This window comes from Diabrotica virgifera, chromosome 8 (genome assembly GCF_917563875.1).
Source record: "Diabrotica virgifera virgifera chromosome 8, PGI_DIABVI_V3a".
Taxonomy (NCBI): Eukaryota; Metazoa; Arthropoda; class Insecta; order Coleoptera; family Chrysomelidae; genus Diabrotica; species Diabrotica virgifera.
In genome coordinates, this window is record NC_065450.1 from 13,606,885 (window position 1) to 13,628,596 (window position 21,712).

At 35.3% G+C, this 21,712-nt stretch overlaps 1 protein-coding gene and 2 non-coding genes across 3 annotated transcripts in view; 1 reads left to right on the top strand and 2 right to left on the bottom strand.

The window, feature by feature from the left end:
• LOC126890086 (atrial natriuretic peptide receptor 1) overlaps positions 1–21,712 on the bottom strand; it is a 263,191-nt gene that overhangs the window by 183,534 nt on the left and 57,945 nt on the right. The gene's annotated exons all lie outside the window — the stretch shown is intronic.
• On the top strand, positions 12,666–12,738 carry Trnam-cau (transfer RNA methionine (anticodon CAU)). Its single transcript has one exon. It is a non-coding gene; the product is annotated as a tRNA-Met (tRNA).
• On the bottom strand, positions 13,207–13,288 carry Trnas-gcu (transfer RNA serine (anticodon GCU)). The gene has a single exon. It is a non-coding gene; the product is annotated as a tRNA-Ser (tRNA).

The following is a 21,712-nucleotide window of genomic DNA, read 5'->3' on the forward strand; positions in this document are numbered from 1 at the left end:
AATGCTAAGCCTAGGTTAATCAAAGTAGTATTAAACTCTGAAACAGAAGTGCTTAATATTTTGAAAAATAAAAATAAAGTTAATAAGACTGTGTTAGGTAATTTACAGATAAAATCTGACTTAACTAAACTTCAACGTGATTATCTTTTGAAAGTAAGAACTGAGTTAACTAGTAGGGTTGCGAATGGTGAGACTAACTTAACCATTAGGTATATTATTAAGGGGGTACCCAAAATAATGGCAGCAAAAAACTAACAACTTCCAGTACCGTAAACCTGTTAATACGGATATTATATATGTAAATGCTCAAAGTATAATTGGTAATTATGATCAAATATGTCAAAGTTTACTTTGCTATAATCCTAAAGTGTTGCTACTTAGCGAAACTAGAACAACTTCTGATGTTGAAGAGAATGAAATTTACATTGAAAAATACAAATGCATTCGATGTGATTCAACTAGTCGCCATACTGGCGGAGTCTTAATATATATTCAAAGTAGTTATGAGTATTCTGTTGTGAAAACTTTTGTTCTGAACAAAAATTATTGGTGCAAAGTTGTTAAAATTAACTTTTTATCATCTATTTGGTTGGTGGGTTGTCTCTATCATTCGCCTTCAAGTTCTGATGCTAAGTTCTTGGATGATTTTGAAAATATGTGTGATTGTATTGTTGCTAGGAATTACAATTTTGTATTAATCAGTGACTTTAATTTGAATTTTTTTGCTGATACTTTTTATGTTAGGAAGGTTAAAAACCTATTATCAAACTATGGTATAAGACAGGTAATAGACAAACCAACACGCATAACAAATACAAGTAAAACGTTAGTTAATTGATGGATTCGACCGTTACTTGATGGAAGTTCATTTTATCTAACAATAAAACACTGAAAACGTTTGTTTTCTATACTTCCACAAAATTTATTATATCTAAGTGACTACAGCTGTTTCGGCGGAGTGCCTTTCTCAAGTAATATAGTTTACAATGTGTTTGCCTTTTTAATCTTCAACTGAAGAGGTTGAGGAGTGGGGAGCTATTTGTCTCGAGTTGGTCATTCAGAATTATATCTGTATTTTTCAGTTTATTAATTTCCATAGATTCTAAAAAAGATAGCTTAAGGCCTTTATTTTGAATATGTAGAATTTGAAACTCTTCATTGAAAGAATGATTATGATCTAGAAGGTGAAGTGCGTATGTAGAAGTGTCTGTTTTTCTATTGTTGAATGCCCTTTTGTGTTCTGCTATCCGTTTGTCAAAAGTTCTGCCAGTTTGACCGATGTACGTTTTCGGACAGTCACCACAAGTTAGTTTGTACACACCACTCTGTAGTTGCTTTCTCTTTCGGCTTTTATTGTTCTTAATATATTTGCTTAAGTTGTTGTTAGTTCTGAAAGCTGGTGTTATTCCTTTCTTTTTTATGTATCTGGCTATTGTTGTTGTTATCTTGCCAGTATATGTGAGAGAGCAGAAGGTACTGGGTTCTTTCTGTGGTGGTGGATACACTAATTTCAGGGCTTTCTTATGGAGTTTTTGGTTTAAAATTTTGTTAACTGTTTGTTCGTTATAGCCGTTGTTTACTGCTATTTGTTTAATGATGTTTAGTTCTATTTCGAAGTTATTTTTTGTCATGGGAATTTCTGTCAGTCTATGTATCATGCTATGGTAGGCTGCTAATTTGTGTTGTGTAGGATGGGATGATGAATTGTGTATAGTTGTGTCAGTATGGGTAGGTTTATGATATACGGAGAACTCATGTTTGTTGTGTAGTCTGGAAATTCAGAACAGAACAGAATAATTCTATAAACTTTCTAGATGTAACGATTTCCAGACTACACAACAAACATGAGTTCTCCGTATATCATAAACCTACCCATACTGACACAACTATACACAATTCATCATCCCATCCTACACAACACAAATTAGCAGCCTACCATAGCATGATACATAGACTGACAGAAATTCCCATGACAAAAAATAACTTCGAAATAGAACTAAACATCATTAAACAAATAGCAGTAAACAACGGCTATAACGAACAAACAGTTAACAAAATTTTAAACCAAAAACTCCATAAGAAAGCCCTGAAATTAGTGTATCCACCACCACAGAAAGAACCCAGTACCTTCTGCTCTCTCACATATACTGGCAAGATAACAACAACAATAGCCAGATACATAAAAAAGAAAGGAATAACACCAGCTTTCAGAACTAACAACAACTTAAGCAAATATATTAAGAACAATAAAAGCCGAAAGAGAAAGCAACTACAGAGTGGTGTGTACAAACTAACTTGTGGTGACTGTCCGAAAACGTACATCGGTCAAACTGGCAGAACTTTTGACAAACGGATAGCAGAACACAAAAGGGCATTCAACAATAGAAAAACAGACACTTCTACATACGCACTTCACCTTCTAGATCATAATCATTCTTTCAATGAAGAGTTTCAAATTCTACATATTCAAAATAAAGGCCTTAAGCTATCTTTTTTAGAATCTATGGAAATTAATAAACTGAAAAATACAGATATAATTCTGAATGACCAACTCGAGACAAATAGCTCCCCACTCCTCAACCTCTTCAGTTGAAGATTAAAAAGGCAAACACATTGTAAACTATATTACTTGAGAAAGGCACTCCGCCGAAACAGCTGTAGTCACTTAGATATAATAAATTTTGTGGAAGTATAGAAAACAAACGTTTTCAGTGTTTTATTGTTAGATAAAACGTTAGTTGATTATGTACTTACAAATGAGGATCAAATCACATCCAACGTTCATGATGCTCCTAAAATTAGTGATCACTCAGTAATATCAGTAAATCTTAATAATACGAAATCCACATCTAATATGATTATTAAACAATATAGAAATTTAAATGAAAAAAATTATTTGAAAATAAAAACTAACTTAATTTCATATAACTGGAATTTGGATTCTACTGATGTGGATGTTATCTACCAACAAATACATGAAAATTGTAAAATTGAAATTGATAATAATGCACCTATTCAGACTTGTAAACATAATCCTAAATTACCATGGTTTGATAATGAGGTTTATAAAAAAATTAAAATTCGTGATGATGCATATAAGAATTTCAAATCATGTGGTCATGAAACACAAAAACAAGTTATGTGGAATAATTTCAAAAAACATAGAAATGATGTAGTTAGTACTTTAAAGTCCAAAAAATCTGCATACTATTATAATCAAATAGATAATTATAGATCAAATTATAGAGACAGTATGGACATATCTATGGGTTTTAATGAATATTTTGTTGAGAGTATTTCTAGTATTGTAAGTCATGCAGATTTTTTTAATGGTTGGATAAATGTAAATTGTAATCTTTATTTGCCATTTGACAATTTTGTACAATTAACTTTAAAAGAGTTAGGTTCATTTATGAATGTGTTGGATAATAAATATTCTAACTATGAAATTTTAAATGGTAGAACGTTAAAGGAAATTTATGAGACAATTGGTCACATCATACTAAACTTAATTAATACGTCACTGGATGCTGGTAAGGTGCCAAATCAGCTTAAAAGTACAATTATTCCTATCCAAAAGATCAGTAATACAAATAAGGCTGAGGAATTTAGACCTATTAATATATTACCGATAATTGAGAAACTCCTGGAGCTAGTTGTTTATGAGAAATTAATGCAACATGTAAAAAGGAATTCTGAGAACTGAGAATTCAAGAACCATTCTTGTGAAACTGCATTACAACTAACAATCTGCAAGCTAAAGAATGATATAAAAGATGGTAAATATACTATTGGAGTTTTTTTTTGATCTGAAAAGAGCTTTTGAAACCATTGATAGAAACATTTTATTAGCTAAAATTGAACAATATGGAGTTTCCGGTAAGGTTTTAAGTTGGTTTGAAGATTATCTAAGCAATCGCAGGCAAAAAGTATGTTTTAATAATACAGTATCGACTGAGAAAGACATTTTGGTATGGGTAACTCAAGGTAGTGTCCTTGGACCACTCCTCTTCATACTGTATATAAATGATATAGATTTGTTTTTGGATTGTGAATTTATCAATCTTTTTGCTGATGATACTTTGATAGCATGTAGTGATGTAAGTTAGAGAATGCTGTAGAGAAGATGAACAGAACACTTGATCGAGTTAATAAATACCTCAACATGAATAAATTAAAACTAAATATTGATAAAACCAAAGCTGTTATTTTTACTACTAAATATAAGTATAGTTTAATAAATTTAAATCTGATTAATTTACACATTAACAATGAAGAGATCAAAATTGTAAAAACGGCAAAATATTTAGGTTTTCAGCTTGATAACGTGCTGTCATTTGATGGACATTTTGAGTATATAAGTAAAAAAATTTCAAAAAAATTGTACTTTTTCACCAGAATAGCTCAAAATCTGTCGACTGAGACTAAAGTAACTGTATACAGGGTGTCCCGAAAAGAATGGTCATAAATTATACCACACATTCTGGGGTCAAAAATAGTTCGGTTGAACTTAACTTACCTTAGTACAAATGTGCTCATAAAAAAAGTTACAGCCCTTTGAAGTTACAAAATGAAAATCGATTTTTTTCAATATGTCGAAAACTCTCAAAGATTTTTTATTGAAAACGGGCATGTATCATTCTTATGACAGGCCCACCTTAAAACCAAATTATAGTGAAATTTTTCCACCCCATAAAAAATTTATGGGGATTTTGTTCCTTTGAACCCCCCCAAACTTTTGTGTACGTTCCAATTAATTCATTATTGTGGTACCATTAGTTGAACACAACGTTTTTAAAACTTTTTTGCCTCTTAGTATTTTTTCGATAAGCCAGTTTTTATCGAGATGCGGCTACTTTTTTACTATATTTACATAAAAAATTTATGGGGGTTTTGTTCCTTTAAACCCCCCAAATGTTTGTGTACGTTCCAATTAAACTATTATTGTGGTACCATTAGTTAAACACAGTGTTTTTAAAACTTTTTTGTCTCTTAGTCTTTTTTTGATAAGTCAACTTTTATCGAGATGTGGCTTCTTTTTCAAAATATACCAACAAATTTAAGTTATAAATAAATTTTCAGATTATTAACAGGTGTCTATAATCATACTTAACCATATACAAATAGGTGGTGGATTCGACAAATATTCAAAATATCTCGATAAACACTGCCTTATGAAAAAAGTACTAAGAGGCAAAAAAGTTTTAAAAATATTGTGTTTAACTAATGGTGCCACAATAATAATTTAAATGGAACGTACATAAAAGTTTGGGGGGATTTAAGGGAACAAAACCCCCATAAAATTTTTATGGGGTACACAAATTTCACTATAATTTTTTTTTAAGATGCTGCTACCATAAAGATTCCTCATGTCCATTTTCAATAAAAAACCTCTAGAAGTTTTCGATATATTAAAAAAAATCGATTTTCATTTTGTAACTTTAAAGGGCTGTAACTTTTTTTGTGTGCACTATTGTATATATACCTCGTCCAATTTACTTACCGTTGCACGTCATCCGCGCCATAGCCTGTGACACGATACCAATACGAAATATCTAGGCGGTAGGTGTGTTCCCCTTTAGAATCATTTTGATTCTAAAAAAGAACACACCCACCGCCTAAATATTTCGTGTTGGTATCGTGTCACAGGCTATGGCGTGGATGACGTGCAACGGTAAGTAAATTGGACGAGGTATAGGTAAGTGAGGTTTAATCAACCTATTTTTGACCCCAGAATCTGTGGTATAATTTATGACCAATCTTTTCGGGACACCCTGTATAATACAATAATACAGCCACACTTTGATTACTGTGCATCGATTGTATATTTATTCAGTCTTAATAAAATTAGTCAGTTACAAAAACTTCAAAATAGAGGGATGCGCATCATATTAAGAACTAGTAGAATAACGCCAATATTTATTATGTTAAAATCACTTGAATGGTTGTCAGTTCGTCAACGTTTGCATTACCTAACCATGGTTTTTGTGTATAAAATATTGAACTCGTTGGCTCCATCTTACTTTCAAAAATATGTTTCTTTTCAGAGAGATGTACATGATTATAATACAAGGGGTACAAATAATCTACATATTGTTGAGTTTAAAAATAGCTTTATGATGAATTCTTTAATTTGCAAAGGGTTTAGAGAATATAATGAACTACCTCTCGATTTAAGAACTTGTAGAAACATTAATACATTCAAGTACAGTTTAAAAAAATATATTATAGAGAATAGGATGTGTTGAATGTAGTTGTGTTGCCTTGTATGTATACTTATTGTGCTTACTTACATTAATCGCATTGGTATTTTATTCAAATGTTTGTGGCTTTCGATATTGACATTTTAATTAGTTTCAGTTTTTTACTTTTTAAATTTTAAATTATCAAATGTTTGTGGCTTTAGGTATTGACATTTTAAATTAGTTTTAGTTTTTTACTTTTTAAATTATGTTTTGGACTATATCAATACTTGTATTGTTTTGACTATATGTACTGTAGCATGTTTATATTAGGTTATCCTATTTCAAATAAAGTATTAAGATTATAAAAATATTATCATTTTTACATTTTTTCCTGTCAATCTAAGCTAGGTATTTTTTTTCTAGGCTTGATAAGAATAGTGTGTATTTATTATTAAAATCTAAAGGCGCATTTAAATCAAAGCGAACACGAACGAACGAACGAATTCGTTCGTTAACTTTATTGTATTTGTACAGCGAATCGAGCACGACCGAATGAATTCGTTCGCATTCGCACATGTTCCAACCGATGTCGGTAAGTGAGCGAATCATCAAAGAAAATCGTTGTTCAATGTGGACAGTGGATAGACGGTAGCGAAGGAATTCGTTTAGAAGTACTGATTTAATTTATTTACAAACATTAGTTTGAGAGGGTTGTTTATTGTGTAGTTGTGAAAACATATTTTTGCAATATGGAATATGCCTATGAAACCCAAAATCGAAGCTATATAAAATAATAAACAGAAAAACTGATGCTTCTTTTAACATTTCTATAGGAATGGGTTGTGATGTCTCTGAACTCAAAAAATGAATTAGCTTCTGGCATCATTTAGACGAGAAATACAAAAAGAGGGTTCGAAGTGGTTTGCTTTTAAAAGCCTAATGTTTTTATTGGATAAATTTCAACCCAGAAACACTAATGAGGTAACCAAATCAAATTAATTGCTAAAATTAATTAAAAGCAAATTTATTTTGATACACCAATTTTACAGTTTACTATTTAAACATAATATAGTCATAATATCAAGAGCAAGTAACTTTTTCGAGGAAGAATTTTAAGAAAGCTGATTCTTTATTATGTTATTTTCTAAGCTCCCTCAAACAGCGTATAATACCTGCTACCTGCTATTTTTGTAAGCTATTATTGTATTAAAATTTACCCAGCAAGAAACACGAAAATAAACTTAAACGCAATGTGTGACTGGCATTGGCGACTGGCCCATCTTAAAAACATCTGCGGGCAATATGCACTCCCGATCATCAACGAATGCGAACGTTCGCTTCAATGTAAATGGCCCTACTTTGTAGCGAACGAATGACCAAGCGAACACCTACGAATTCGTTCCTTCGTTCGTTCGTTCGTGTTCGCTTTGATTTAAATGCGCCTTTATGTGTCGAATTTTTATTTTCAATGGAACAAACATCTGTGAATTATCTACCTCGACAAATCGTATTTTATCGTATAGACATCTGTTTCTGGGTGCATGCTTTGTTAAATGATTTACCTCCCTCTGTTTCAGCTACTTCTCAGAGCCCTGTAATTCTGTAAAACTCTTCATAACCTTCGCCCTTCATAGATAAAATATTAGTTAACTGTACTGATACCGAACACTCGTGAAGTACCGGTCAGATTCCGATATCAACCGATTTTAGATACAATACTCAAATAGGTACTAGTTCTGATACGATTGGTACGAAGTAATCAGAGTAATCAAAGTAATCAAAGTAACGATTTGCCTCTCTGTATAGTAACCGTTACTTTCGGTATTCGTAAGTAACGAGTATTTTGTAACGAATAGTTACTTTTTCAACATTACTATTCTGCGCTAATATTGTCTAATCCAGGTGATTTGTTGTTTTTCACTCTGGTAACTGCTTCTTGCAATTCAGCTATTGAAGAGGGTTGTTTCTCTGGTATCCGTTTGATGCAGTATAATTCCATCATATAGTGGATCTCCATTTTTTTTTAACTTTTCTTTGAAGAAGTCTGTTATTATTTCAGTTACTTGCAGTAAAGTTGCGAGTGAATATGTTCATTTTTCAACAAAAAAAAACACGTGTTTTTAGACGGTTTTTTGCAAATGACTAAAAGTAAGTAAGTATTTTATCGAAAAAAACATTCTTATTAAAAATATAAGTGTATCTTATGAATGAGTGAAAAAACGGTGTATGTATGAATTCGAGAGAGCAAGTCCAGCCGTGCTGTCTCTAACTGCAGTGGAGAGTGATCATTCTCAAAACTAAAGTTAATTAAAAATCGCCTTCGTTCTATGATGGGCCATGATGGGCGTTCCATCTCTCTATAATGAGCATTAAACACGATGTCTTAAAGGAACTAGATATGTCAGACATAATTAAGGAATTTTCAATTCAAAAATCTAAAAAAGTACCCAGACTTTAACCATACATTTTACAATGTTTATTTTTAATATTTTTCGGTAACAAGTTCACCTCTTGTATTTTTTATTATTTAAAAATATATTTATAAATGTAGATCAATATTTTTTTTAATTTTTAAAAGGGAAAACTCTATACTTGGCTGTATACCATAGTTATAACAACAATTTTTTAATGGTAGGTGGTAGGGTCCCACACCAATTTTGCCCAGGGGCCCCCACACCAATTCTGCCCAGGGGCCCCCACTGCCTTAAATCCGGCTCTGGTGGAGTGGTTGTGCCGTCTTGTTGTCTCCATTTGCATTCCTGGAAGAAAAAACCTGCTAACGAAGGTTTTGAATAATGAATTCCACAATATTGAAGAAGAGACACAAACACTCCAGAGACACTCACAAGAAAGGATACAAAGGAAACAACAATACCGTATGTATAGGGCCTATCAGAAAAATTGAGAAAGATAGAAAAAAGTACATCACAACAACGCTCAAAACAACCAACAATCTGAGATCCATCATGTCCTAAACCAAACCCAACAATAATATAAGGAAGATCTCATACACAATACATATTATGCCACACACAATACAACTATGAACAAAACTATAAATTTTTTAACCATCACATCTACGCTACAGATTACACAAACAAATTAAACAAAATATCACACAAAAACAGTCAAAATTTGACTGTTTTTGTGTGATACTACAGCAATAACATCCTTTTCAAAGATTTTTTTCAACCACAGCACAGGTTGCTATAGTCCAGAAAACCTACCCACAATTTTTTTTTCAGAATAATTTTCATTTTCTTTTTGATAACGATTTCTGGAGTGGAGGTCAAAACGTCAAAACAGTAGTTAATAAAGATGTAATTTTCATTGCATCAATAATCGTGGCTAATCGCATATAAACATAGTAGGTATACCTACTAAAACGTAAGTTAAAGATGACACAAAAAACTGTTCCAGAATCTTGCTAAAATCTTTATTTTACTGATTGATACTAATAGACCAGGATCAGGGCATTTACCACAAAATAAATCGATTTTTAAGCACGACACCTATATCGTCGGTTCCCTGCGAAAAGTCACTAACTGACATTTTACTGTTTTCGAGATACATTAATTTGAAGTAATAATTTAAATTTATAAATTAACCGTTGACAAAATATTTTCCATATTTATTGTTTCTAGTGACGCTGCAATAAGTGAATAATGAGTGCTATGTGTAATCCGAGAGTCGTTAGTAATACGTCTGATTTTTGGCAAAAAAAAAGCAGTTAGTGATTTTTCCAAAATACTAAACAGAGCTCATATGCTAGTAATGATTTATTAAAAATAAAGACAATATTATTATTATATTTATTATAGTTATAACAAGTTAAAATGAGTTGTTATTCTGAGAAGGCTTCTTCATCATCGTCTTCTTCATCAACGGCTGGTTCTTGTGTTAAATCCGGTACATTCGGTGTTGCTAAGGAAGCATACCAGGCATGAAGTTCCTGAGGTATTACTTCTTTCTTGCAAAGTTGTAACAAATCCTTTTTTTTTAATGAACTGATCGGAATAGGGTGCTGATATGCTTTCTTAATTTCGGTAACGACCTTTTCCACTTACATTGAGTTTGACGTAAGGTCCAATGTACCCATATCTAAACTTTATAACTGCATAAATTGTAAATACACCGTTTACGGCTGTAATATAATAAAGATACATTTCCTGAGGGTATCTGAAGAGCACCTTGCATATTAAATGTTGCTGACATAAATGTAGCATCTTCTTGTGACCTAATTTTGTCATTGGCTTTTACCTCATAGGTAAAGGCTTTTCGTTGAATATGCTCATTAAAGCGCTGTTCCAGCTCTTCTGTTAGTTCTTCTGCTAATTTTGCCTCAGAAACTTTATTACACAAAGGACACTGGTCTTTCGTTGGTACAAAAAATGACAAATTGTACGATTCACAAAAAACTTTTCTTTATACTGAATGACCCACTGGAACTTTATTTTTTTCTTCACATAATGTAGTATAGAGTGAGTACATTTTGCGAACAGATAGAGTCCAAGTAGTATATCTTTGTACTTTTCCTACAGTAGTGCGACTCCATTGAAGGAAACATATTAATATGTTCTTTGACAAAGTCAATCTGCGACTTTGGTTTTATCGTTTTGTAGAGAACACTATTGTGGCAAAAGTCACTAACTGCCATTAGTGATATTTTAACATACAATATTCCCTATAATATATTATATTATAACACATTGATCTTATTGGAAAAAGTCGTTAACTCCGTTAGTGAATTTTACCAGTTTTATATTTTTGTTACATGTCATATAATGATTAATACCAATTTTAAATTACTATGTTCCGTTCAGTTTTGCAGTTAGTGACTTCTACAGATGAACAAACTGCCCACAGTAGACCACTATATGTAGTTAACTAAATTTCACACAAAATGTCAGTTAGTACTTTTCGCAGGGAACCGACGATATATAAACTTGAAATTTGCATTATTTCAAGGACGATATCAAGAATAAAGTTTACTATAGAAAAATTGGTGGAAATGCATAGTTGCATTTTAAAGTGCATAAAATACATTCAAGAGTGCATGAACATATCAAAATAGGTATATTAAAGGCCAGATTTTGTTACTCGGGGGTTTTTGGGGAAAGTTAGGTTAAGGAACGTCATCTGGAGTTTCTAGGGTTTTCGCTACTAAATTGATGCAATCGGATTACGCGTGGTTTATTAGGGTTACTGAACAAGAACGGTTACGCCCTTAGTACCGACCCCCGATGCACCTGGTGCCCAAAAACCCTCCAAACTCCAGAAGCTAAAATGCCTTAGCAGTGGCCTAGGGCACCAGGTGGTCCGAGGGTCAGTTCTGATGGCGTATTCGTATTCAGCAACCCCAACAACCGCCTAGTAGTCTATTTGCATGCAGTCAGTGCCGAAAACCCTCTAAATTCCATGATGCCTTAGCAGTGCTCGTAGACACCAGGTGCTCCGTGAGTTGGTTCTAAATTCTGATGGTGTATTCGTGTTCAGCAACCCCAAGAACTCCCTTGTAATCTGTTTTCTTCAATTCAGTGCTGAAATCACTCGAAACTTCAGAAGATGACGTGACCCTAGACACCAAGTGCTCCTAGTGTCGTTCTGGTGACATATTTCTTTTCAGCAACCCCAAAAACTTCCCGAGAAATCTGCTTGCATCAATTTAATGCCCAGAACTCTCGAAACTTCATAATATGATGGGCCGTAGCAGTGACACTAAGCACAAGGATTCGGTGGTAGGTTCTGATGGCCTATTCGTGTTCAGCTACTTCAAAAACCTCCAAGGAATCTGTTTGCATCAATTTAGTGCTGCTTAGTTTAGCGAAAAAAGTGCACCCTTCCAGCCGTGTAATGGTGCATCTAACTCGCACTCACCATTAACGGCCGGTTAATACGCGCTTAGCGCTCATTGTTAATAATGAAAAATAGCTTAGTAATACAACAATGACAACAATTTCTTCAGGGTCTTGTAGGGCCCGTAGAGGGACTTTAAACTTTGCTTTGGTCACTTTCTGACTTTCATAATAATAATTTTTAACCGAGTTATTAAGCCTTGAAAACGGCCATTTTCGCGTTTTAAAAAATTTTGAATCGCGTATAACGCGACAACAATTAATTTTAGAGAAAAATTAGAAGAGACCTTTTTTGCTCATAATGACCCAAAAAATCTAAAAAAAAAATTGTCCGAAGTGAAAAAATTGATATTTTGAATTTATTTAAAAAAATTGTTTAAACAATTTTCCGACCGCGGTATCCATATATGGATATGGATGTATATTATAAGACTTCTTTTTGTGTAAGTTTGTACAAAAAAAAAACGAATCGGAATAATTTACCGGGTGTTTTTAGTGCAAGATGCCCTGGTCTATTTTATTATCGTCTCGTATTCTATATTATATTATGTAGTATTACGTACCTACCTACATAGAAAGCACGGCGTTTTATAGTATATATTATGTATAAAACAAGTAAATACAAGCCTCGGTAGCGCAGTAGGCAGCGCGTAAGTCTCATAATCTTAAGGTCGTGAGTTCGATCCTCACCCGGGGCAACCTTTTTATATTTCCACCGTATAAACATTTATTCCATGTATGTGTATTGTGTATGTATTCTACCTTATTCTTCTAATTCCAGAATCTCGAACTAATTACGTGATTTTTTTCTATCTTTGAACAATAAGTATTAAAATTTTATGAAATACTTTAAGTAGTACCTACTTGAATGACATTTTGATCAAATTTTTAGACAAAAATATTGAAGTTTATTTTAATCTTAATACTACAAATTATAACATTGACCTAAAGCTATTTTCTTGTGGAATATACTGAGTTTTAAAAATGTATATTAAAGCAGTTTGATCTCCACTTCGGAAATCGTTGTCAAAATACTGATTTCCTAAATGGAAATTGATACGCCAAGATAAATTTGTTTTATACTGAATTTGTCGTAAATTCCCAATAATAATAGTAAAAATTATATTTTGTAAACCATTTCAACCGAATTAATTAACAAAAAAAGCCGACGAGGATGGGATTCGAACCCACGCGGGCAGAGCCCATTGGATTAGCAGTCCAACGCCTTAACCACTCGGCCACCTCGTCACGTACAAAAGTAGAACATGTTTGATTATTTGTAAGTGGGTAGTGTTTAAATGAAAGAAATTTTATATTATTTTATTTTGTTTTAAGGGCATAGGCGCAAAGTGTCGCCTGTCAAAATCTTCAATGTGTTTTAAATGTATTCATTTTTTTTTTCGAATCCTGAGAAAACTAATAAATATTTTTGAAAAATTTAAACGCAGGCGCAGTATAAAAGATTAGTGTCAGTCAGGGTGATGGAAACAGGGGTGATAGGAAACAGTACTCCCTACGGCTAGAAATGAAATATAACAACAATATCACATACACATAATTACAATTCCATCTTTGCTTATTGTGTGGTATGTTATTCATTTGTTTACATACTAAGTGAATGTCCATTCTGTGCAATTTAAATTTGATTGTTTTTAAACACATAAATCGATTTAGAACAGTGCCAATATTTTACAAATTTTATCTCTCTGTATTAAGTAGGTATATTGATTATATAATTTATAGCTATTACAAGAATAATTTTATATTGCCTACAATGTTAATTTGAATGTTATTTACTACAAGAAGTCAGTACAGTAAGTGTTCACAATTACCTCCTTAAATCTTGAGCATGGGGTAAATGAAAACACCTGTTAGGGGTAAACGGAAACAATGTGAGGTAAATGGAAATCAATGTTTCATGTTAAGGTTACAGGTCTTGCCATTTTTAAAATGTTGAGGAAGTTCATACGGAAGAGAGAACCAATGAAATACTCTTTGAATAATTTAAAAATGAGGTGACAGATGTTAAAACAGAAAAAAGTAACATATAGGGAGGCTGCTGCTTACAACTGCATAAAGGGTAGAAACATACCAACTGATAAGATGGAACTAGTGTGCCTACTGCATGGTTAGCCAAAATTCAAGACTATATTGTTACGTGTTTAAAAGCCTGAAATTATTGTTTACTTTTACCCCATTTTTAGTTTTTTTTTCAAATTTCTGGGGTAAATGAAAACGTTGAATATCTTATTTTTTGGTAACTTTTTCTTACTAGTTTTTAAGACATTGTACTGTAGACTTATCGTATAATAGCCAAAAGCTTTTATTCTATTATAATATAAAACAGTATATTTTTAAATAAATTTCAAATTTTCAAATAGTGTTTCCAATTACCCTGACTGACCCTACATCATTACCGAGAGTAGAAAGTCCCTTTAGAATAAATAAAAAGTTTCGTTGAATGAGATGTTTGAAATTAAAAATCACACTAAATTTTCTCTTTTTTTTTCACCCCTTTAACTTCTTAAAATAAACATTATAGAAGTTTTCAGGGACTTTTACACTCGGTAATGATATAGGTACCTAATCTTTGATTCTGCGTTTAAATTTTTCAAACATACTTAGGCACTTAGGTAAGTATTAGTTTTCTCAAGATTGGAAAAAAATTAATACCCACATTTAAAACACATTGGAAGTTTTGACAGGTGATTTTGCACCGATGCCCTTAATACCAAAAATTTTGATAAATCATTATTAATTGTCTTTTCCTTGTCGAAACAATTTTCTTAATATTCTTTCTATACTTTCTGTTTCTACTTTATTATTTTCCTCCGATACTGCACCAGAAACTTAGGGAAAACGTGTTATTCACTCACATTATTCATCACTCTATTATCTTCCAAGCGGACATCATCATTCTCTTTGCCTTATCCCTATGCGGGGTCGGCTTCCCTAATTGTATTTCTTCATACAATTCTATCTTAGGTGATATCAATATTAATCCCCTTTACCAACATGTCCTGCCTAATCGTCTCCCCCCACGTCTTCTTTGGTCTTCCTCTCCTACTCCTTCCAGGAATCTGCACTTCAGCAATTCTTTCTATTGGGTGATTAGCGTCTCGACGTTGAACATGACCAAACCATCTCAACCTACGCTCTCTCATTTTGCCACACCTAGACTTCCCCTAATATACTCATTTTTAATTTTATCCTTTTTTGTCACTCCACTCATCCATCTAAGCATTCTCATTTTCGCCACATGCATTCGTTGTTCCTCTTTCTTTTTCACTGCCCAACATTCAGTTCCGTACATCATAGCCGGTGCTATGGCTGTTTTATAGAATTTTCCCTTCAACTTCATTGGAATTTTTCTGTCACACAGCACACCACTCGCTTCCTTCCACTTCATCCATCCAGCCCTAATTCTACTGCATACATCTCCATCTATTTCTCCATTACTCTGTAATACCGATCCCAGGTACTTAAAACTATTGCTTTTTACAATCAGTTCACCATCCAAAGATACCATTTTATTTGTAGTAACTCCATCTTTAAATGAACATTGCAAATACTCTGTCTTTGTCCTACTAAGTTTTAAACCTTGTTCCTCCAGGGCTTGTCTTTACTCTTCAAGTTTTTGTTCTAAGTCTCTTTCAAAATTTCCTACTAACACGACATCATCAGCATACATTAAGCACCATGGTATGTTACCCTGTAGTTTCGCTGTTATCTGGTCCAAAACTAATGAGAATAAATACGGACTAAGCACTGAGCCTTGGTGCAATCTTATTTTCACATGAAATTTATCAGTCTCTCCCACACCTGTCTTAACACTAGTCGTTACTCCCTCATACATATCCCTCACAATCTTTACATATTCACCAGGGACTCCTTTCTTATTGAGTGCCCACCACAGAATCTCTCGAGGAACTCTATCATATTATATGCTTTCTCAAGATCAATCTTCCAAGCGGAAAATGTGTGGGAACTGTGCCTGACGAAACTCATACAGAGAATCTGCAGGGACAGATTTATAAAAATTAAATATGATAGACAGGAGGCCAAAGACATATTGAGGGAGGAGAACTGGAGGAGAGTAACAAGGGACAGAGATACTTGGAGGTAGATGCTGGGGGATCTGTCTGGAGCCTGACTTTGGCTCTACACCACAGGAGAGATAGCCAAGAGACATTAGGAAAATATAACAAAGTAAGCTTACTCTGGGTGCCTGGACATACCTTTAGTGAAGATGACGAAAAAACGGACCTGCTTTTCAGGGAGTACCAAAAGAAATATGGCCTCTCGGCCTCCCTGGGCTAGTGTGCATCGATACTAGCTACTTCAAACTGGGTTAAAGATGCAGTGTCGCCGGAATCTGTCCAAAAGGATCACGCAGCAAAAATGCCATACGCAATTATTATTATCAAAACAAATATTCACAGGCCCAAGACCTGTCGTTTGCATAGCAAGAAACACAGCCAACAGAACAATACTGGACCTGGATGGAACGGATGAGAAGTAACCACTGGTATGAACAAATGCGTCTCGAACATTAAGAAACTTTTATACATGAACCTTCGAAGAAGAGATCCAAAGATCTACTCGATGTGAATATGAATGATCTGTGAATTATCGTAGGTCTCCTAACAGGATACTGTCGCCTCAAGGGGCACTTGACCCAAATTGGACTGTGAAAGTGCGAATTGCAGATTCAAACAACATTTCTTGTAGAAGAGAGTTTGGTGATAGACGTGGAAGGTATAAAGTAATACAGATAATTTCGTAATAACTCTTATATGATAGCACACTTCCAAACTAACTCGTCAGGACATCCTTGATATATCGCCTCTTTTATATTTCCTTGGAAGAGACATGCATGCTGGCAGATAAATATAGAATTGAACGAAACCATCTTTAATAGATCGGCACACATTCTTGCGTTCTCTGATGATATCGTTATAGTCGGCAGAATTATGATAGGCGTAGTGCAGTGTTCTATAAAGTTAAATATTATGGTTGTGGGTATTGGAGGAAGAATCTAAATTACCAACTTTAACTTTAAACAAGTCAAATAATTCATGTATATTGGATTACTAATAAATACAACAAACACGACAAGCGACGAAGTAAAAGATGCGTAGCAATAGAAAACAGAGCTCTCAATGGGCTTCAAGGATACCTGAGAAATAAAAACCTAAAACGTGCTGTAAAGCTTAACAATTACAAAACCTTAATAAGACCGGTTTTGATATATGGGGCTGAAAACTGGGCTTTATCCTAAACAGATGAGAAACTACCTTGTTTCTTTGAGAATAAAATACTTAATACCGTAAATGAAAACCCTCTATGGCGTCGAAGGTTAACTTTGAATTATACCAACTATACACAGATCCAGATATTAAATGTATTAAGGTGTAGAGACTAAGATAGGGTGGACATTGCTAGGATGTCAGATAATGACTACACGAAGAGACTGACATTCTCAAACCCAGAGGGTAGATGAAATAAAGGACAACCACGTAGAAGATGGATTGATGATGTGTAAGAAGACCTTAAGGGCAGCCTACATGAACTGCTGGGGCAGTTTACTACTGAGCGACATACACGGTCGTCGTCGACATTTGGAGCGGTCGATTGTTGACTACCTGAGTTGTCCCTTGTCGCCATGTAACCTCTCTTGAGCTGTAGATAGCACAATGCAATTTCATTATGCTTTTGACAGCTCGAATTGGTCGTGACTGCTGGAGCTGTCATGTGCATGGCACGAATATAAGATTATAGTTCACCGCACGGTCGCTGTTTCAAGCAGTTGACCTAAACTGCTTCAATCGGTCCATGTACAGCTGACCTAAAATTTTAATGGTTAGAAGATGGATATGAAGAAGATGGGGATGATCCGACTTCTACTAATTCGGATCCAAGCCCTGTAGACTATGTACGCGACATATTATCCCATGCATAAGTCTTTCAGGCCAAGATCTTTGCAATCCTAGTACAGTAATACCTCGATAGAACGGACCTCTATTTAACGGACATCAGATATAACGGGCGAAAAATCCGATCAAATGTAAAAAAAAATTGAAAATCGAATTCTGGAAGAAAAATCAGCAAGGACAGGTTCTCGGCACTGCTTTGTGCTAACGCCGATGGATCGCTTGGATTGACTGCTATAATGGTTGGCAAATCTCGTAAACCTAGAGCTGTCAAAGATATAATGCATTATCTGCCCGTTTCATATTATAGCTCTTATAAGGCATGGTTCATCACATATATTTGTACCTGCATGTGCAGTGAGAAAATTTCAAGAGAAGAAACGGGAAATTGTATCGCCGAAAGAGGTGAAATTTTTATTGATTTTAGACAGCGCTCCTGCTTACCCCATTGAAAATATTCGACATTTAGAAGATGGCAACTTCTATGTTTTTGCCAAAAAAATACATCGTTTATTCAACCCAGGGATCAGTGAATAATTTTGGCAACCAAACCAGTATATTGCAGAAAGTTTATAGATGAAGTAGAAAAGTAAAAAAGTAGCAAACAAAATTTGATTCCTTGTTTAATTACAGATTTGTACACTGTATATAAATACAGAAGACGATATTTTCAAAAAAAATTTGATTGATTTTAAACATTTTTATATAACGGACTTTAGGCTTTAACGGACATTTCGTCCCCCCAATTAGTCCGTTGTATCGAGGTTTCACTGTATGTGCTTGCTCAGACAAAACCATCTCTATCTGCTCTGTCAGCCAGACAGCGCTCTGGGCTTTGGAAGCGCCCAAGTTCAGTTCTAATTTAGTTCTTGAGTGCAAGAGATTACTGGATGATGTTGCTCTGACCAACAAGGTTAGCTTAGTATGGGTACTGGGATACACAGGTATGGAAGAAAACCAACGGGATGACGCCCTGGCAAGACGAAGCTCATCCACTCTGCCTGTGGGACCCGAACCTGTGATTGGGGTGCCCTTTAGTACTGGTCGGGGTAACTCAACGAGCTTCTTCTGCGGAGATTCTGGGACTCCTGGGCTAGTTTCTCACAACTCAACTTCTTCTTCTAGACCGTACAAGATGTTCCCTGGTGGTCAGTATGCTCACCGGCCTCTTTAGACTGCGGCGGCACCTTTTAAACATAGTAGTAGTAGTTTTTTTTTAAGGACGTAGTAAGGCGCCGAAGCTAACCAACTAGTGGCCCTTATGAACTTGTAGTAGACCTCTCGGAATTGCTTCCTGCATTACCTCAAGAGGTGAAGTTGTATTTGGTGGAATGAGTCGTGAGGTACGTCCACCCGTTCCCTTCGGGAAGGGTTTAGGTGGTTCCCTCTCCATTTTTTGTCCCTGTCTTCTCCTGTGTTTTCTCTCTTCCTGTTTTGCCTAATCCCAAGTACGCTCCGCGCCTGTTATTTAGCACTCCTATTTGTCAATTTCCCTTCTTTTATTGGACATTATTGTCGTAGCCATCTGGTTTATGATCTCCCAATTTTCTTTGCTCTCCAACATCTTCTGAACTATGTTTTCTGGGGTGAGTATTCCAAGAACATTTTCTGCCCTATTTCTTTCCAGGCTCCACCTCTGACATTCGAAGAATGTGTGTTCTGCGGTATCCCTTAAACAGCAGTAGAAGCATTCGTCTGTCTGGCTTATCTTAAATCGATGTAGATATTCTCTGAAACCTCCATGTCCTTTTAGCATTTGTGTTATAAAATAGTTGACTTGGCCGTGCTTTCTATTTATCCAGGTCCTTATGTCCGGTATCAAGCGTTTGGTCCATTGCCCCTTATCCTCATTCAGTGTCCATTTATTTTGCCATTGGTCGATTATTGATCTCCAAACTTCGGCTCTGTTCTCGCCTTCTCCTACTCTTATTCGTTCTTCGACAAGCAGTTCTATGGGAGGTACCCTCGCTACTACTAGAAGGGCCATAGTGGAGGTAGTTCTATATGCACTGGCTATGCGTATGGCTATCTTCCTTTGGACAGAGAGAAGGACGTTTCTATGTACTTGTTTTCTTAGAGCCCTTTGCCATATCTCTGCTCCGTAGAGTATTATGGAATTTGCCACGGAGCACAGTAGTCTTCTTGTGGATTCCTTGGGACCTCCTACGTTAGGCATAATTCGGCTGAGGTTTCCGATTGCCTTGTTTGCTTTCTCTGCTATTTTGCGAATATGTATTCCCATCCTCATGTTTTTGTCCATATTTATGACTAGATATTTGATGCTATCCCTACTCGCGACAGTCGTATTCTCCAGTTGTATAGAAATGTCTTTAATTTTTCTTCCCGCGGCTAGGAGGACTATTTCAGTTTTTTTCGATGCTAGTGTTAGCTTCTTTCTTTGCATCCATTCCGTCACGTCTTCTATCACTTCACGTGATGTATCTTCTAAGCTAGCGGCATCTTGGGCTACCACAACTACTGCGAGATCGTCGGCATACCCAATCAATTTGACACCTCTAGGAACTGGTATCCTAAGCACTCCATCGTAGTAGATGTTCCAGAGGGTGGGCCTTAGGACGGATCCTTGGGGGACTCCACACGTTACTTTCATTTCCTTATTGTTTCCTATATATAGGATACAATTTTCTAAATAGCTCGCAAGAGTATTAAAAACGTATGGGGCTATATTTCTACGGCGAAGTTCCTCAATTATACCCTCCCACGGGGCTGTATTAAAGGCATTCTGGACGTCTAGTGTTATCAATGCACATCGTCTTCTTCCTACTCTTTCGTTTGCCTCGTCCGCTATCTCCTGTACTCTCTTTAGTACTCGTACGGTTGACTTTTGATTCCGGAATCCGTATTGTTCCGATGCTAGGTCACCAGTTTGAACGATCTGTTCCTTTAGCCTACCTAATATAAGTTGCTCGAAGAGTTTTCCTATGACATTCAGTACACATATTGGTCTGTATGCTTTATCGTTTTGCCCTGGTTTATTCTTCTCGATGAGTACGTGCCTTGCCTGCTTCCACGTGTCGGGAAAAACTCCAGTCGAGAGGAGCCTGTTTAATAATCGCAGCAGTTTAAGCGGATGTTCATTTGCCACGGCTTTGATAACTTCGGGCGGTACGCCATCCGGACCTTGTGCCTTCTTTGGTTTAATACGGTCGGTCGCCGTTTGTAACTCTTCTAGTGTAAAAGGTGGGATTTTCTCCTTTAGTACTGGCAGTTTATTCCACCTTACTTCTGGATCCGAGGGAAAAAGTCGTTCTGCGATTTGGTATTGTTCCTCGTCGGACAAACATGTCGGTAATCTATGTATCCACTTGTCAGTAACTATGCGATATTCCTTGCCCCATACATCGTTATCGACCTCCTCTATAACTTTTTTCCAGGTATCGCTCTTGGCTTCCAGAATAGCCTTCTTTAGGGCTCGTCGACTTTCCTGATAGCGTTCGTTCAACAACAGTTTTTGTTGTGCGTTGTTTGTTCTATTTGCCCTGGTCTTGGCTCTTCTGCTTTGGTTGCAGGCAGTCCTCATCTCTGCCACCTTTTCTGACCACCAGTAGACTGGTTTCTTCTTTCCTCTACAATGTTTTTTGGGAAGTACCTCATCACACGCGCTGGTAATGTCTGCCATGAGCTGTTCGGCTGTCATATTATCACTTCTGTTCTCGAGCTTTACGCCGATTCTATACGTGAGTGCTTGGATTTTATGCTCTACAACTCGCCATCCTTT